Genomic DNA, 3,544 nt, shown 5'->3' on the forward strand with positions numbered 1-3,544 from the left:
ACCCCAAAGAATTCCTCTCAACACATGGCCATGATGCTCCCCCACTACTTCTGCTCATGATCATAGATGCACATATCGTCAGCCACCAAGGGACATGCTCAACTGGTTAAGGTCAAACAAGTGACAAGCAAATATGTGGTATTGAGCAGAATATTTGCCGTAGCCCATCTTTTATACTAAGACAAAACAATGTACATGATAACACTTCCAATCAGTTAAGATCAGAAGCCATGAGAGTCACTGCCTGGTACTGCATCCGGGCATCTATTATTATTATTATTATTATTATTATTATTATTATTATTATTATTATATGAGGACAGTCTGTTGCTATGCTTCCAAGTGTGCAAATCTCCAGCCTCCCCTTTCCTCAGCACCGGTGTTATGCAAGTGAAAGGCCACTGTCTTGCATCAGTGACCTTGCAAGCATTACTGATAGGAGGACACAAACAGACGGAACAGGTACCCCAATACAACTTGCCTGACCCTCTAGCAGATCCGCCATTTCCTTACCTTCGATTGGCGTTTTTTATCAACTACGAAAAGGTGAAAAACAAGGTTGATCTCAGGGTGATTTGAACTTATCCAGAGAATTGGGAAAATATGGTGATGTATTTTCTTCAACACTCTAACGATTCTACCAGTAAGCCGCCTTCAACAACCAGCATCCACCTCACACATTCACACACACAGACACAAAATACACACAACACAACACACACATACAAACACATCACAACACAACACACTCATACACCAGACACTCACTCACTCACACACACACACACACACACGACACAACACAACACACATACATATGTCAAACAAACAATCAAATCAGTCACTTCTCATCCAGTGTTGAATAAAGTAAAGGCTTTTTCTTTATCTCCTCTTCACTTTCCGCTTTCGGCGCCTAATCACTAACTTTTGTATTTGTTCAGTACTTGTAGATGTCTCGTGCATATATTTGCTTTGTCATCAGTATGCTTTTTAGTGAATCCCCACATTTGTGAGGGACCTCTTTTCATCGGCTACGAATGATTCGTTGCGTTTCTGTGAATTATAATTTACTCTACACAGTCTTTCTCTTAGATGTAAGGAGTAGATAACTAGAGAAAGTTAGATTCAATATACTGATATCTTATCTTAAAAGCATGTTTAGACTTGGGAAGTATTTATCTCAAGCATTTATTTTCAATTAGGCTCACTCTGCGGGCCAAACTGAAGCATAAACTGGATTTTGTGAGCCTGGTAGGGAAAATTATTCCTAAAATATCTATTCATAATGTAGATCGAACTAATTTAATGAAGGGATCAATATAACAACTTTATTAAAAAATAGAGAAAAAGATTGAGTTGTTAATAAAGTTTGTGAGCAGTGATGTGTAAGAAAGACTGACCCACACGATATATACACAATCCTATAGTCTAAGAGTCTTTAGAAAAAGAACGAAGTTAAATATTATCTAAATGAATGTATGCAGTTCTCGAGAAAATAGGTTTCAGCTTGCATGGTCTCAGTTGCAAAACTTTAGATGATTGAACACGTGCGTGGATTTGATAAAAAAAAAAAAAGCTATTTGCTCGGAACGTATATACATAGTAAAAGGAAAATAGATCCCATCTTTTAGTGTATGGATCTATAGGCTTTTTTTAAAAAAGTTTATTTATTGGTTGAGATAAGGACAAGTTCCCTGAGTTACACCTATTTTACTAACCGGAACCGGTGTTAATTCCGACTCTGGTCCATTTCCGATTCTACTAACTTTGTAGACAGTGTATATTCTATAAAATATTCTAAAATTACGGATTAAGAATAACAGTTTGTTTTATAAAATTTAGCCAGGGACCAGACTAAACCTTGTTGCAAACTGTATGTTTGTCTTTTATATGTATTTTACCTATGCATGTTTGAATAGACAAGAACTGGCAAATACATTATCTAAGTAAATGAGTCATTTCGATTCCATGGCAGCCTGTGTACAAAATCAACTGACACTGACTGAGTCCATATTTTATGGATCTCGTTATGATATGAAAAATAAATTTAATTAAAATAGGTTTCAGACTTTATTCTCAAAGAGAAATTCAATTCCTTTGTATAATGATGGTTTCAAATTTTGCCACAGGGGCAGCCATTTTGGGGGAAGAGACTAACCGACTACATCGACCCTTTGCTTCACTGGTACTTAATTTACCGAGTCCAAAAGGATGAAAGGCAAAGTCAACCTCAGTGGAATTCGAACTCAGAACGTAGCGGCGGGCGAAATACCGCCAAGCATTTAGTCCAGTGCGATAACGATTCTGCCCGCTCGCAGTCTTATTCCTTTGTATAATACGAAACTGTATTATCGTAATCATATATATTATTATTCAAATTATGTACATTTAGTAATAATATATTACTCATTTTTGTTTTCTTTCTTTGTAAACTAGAAAGTGTCAAAACGTTTCCACATTATAGAATATAATACTGCTAAGAAATACAGCAAAGTTGAATGCATCGGTATATGTGTTGTTCTTTTTTATGACAAACATGACTCGCGCAATCTGTTTCAGTTTCAACATACGAACTTAGATCATGTCACTTGCCAAGCAAGTATAATTCCTATATATTCATTTATTATTATTAATAAGCACATTTAAGCAAACAAGCATAACATCAAGAAACAATTTACAAATTAATATAATCAAAACACACAAAATAATCATGAAAAAAAAACTCCTCATAACTTGACACACAAAATACAATAGCGGTTACAACTCTTCTGCTTTCACGCTCACATCTTCTAGTCCTTTCAGGAAATCTATATAGGTGACATAGTTCTAATTTCACTGAACGGCTTTTCGCTTAATCCATTTTTCACTTATATCGAAGCTTCTGCCTCACGTTATCTTCACAAGTTATGAGTAATACTCAAACGTCATTTTAAACACACAAAATCCATTTCACTTTTCTCAAATCAATAAAAACCTAACACACACACGTACACACACTCTCATACACACACACTCATACATACACATACATATGTATTATATATATACATATGTATATATACACATACATATGTATTATATATATACATATGCGTATATATATATATATATATATATATATATATATATATATATATATATATATATACATACAATACTAACGTGCACACATACGTATGCATGCATATACATAAGTATATATGTGTATGAGTGTATGTATGTATATATATATTCTTTTATTTGTTTCAGTCATTTGACTTCGGCCATGTTGGAACACCACCTTAAGGGGTTTTAGTCGAACAAATCGACCCAAGGACTTTTCTTTGTAAGCCTAGTACTTATTCTATCGGTCTTTTGCCGAACCACTAGGTTATGGGGGACATAAAGAGACTAACATCGGTAGTCAAGCGATGGTAGGAGGACAAACACAGATACAAACACACACACACGCGCTCATATACGACGGGTATCTTTCAGTTTTCGTCTACCAAATCCACTCACACGGCTTTGATTGGCCCAAGGCTATAATAGAAGGCACTTACCC

Source organism: Octopus bimaculoides, chromosome 14, assembly GCF_001194135.2.
Source record: "Octopus bimaculoides isolate UCB-OBI-ISO-001 chromosome 14, ASM119413v2, whole genome shotgun sequence".
Lineage (NCBI taxonomy): Eukaryota > Metazoa > Mollusca > Cephalopoda > Octopoda > Octopodidae > Octopus > Octopus bimaculoides.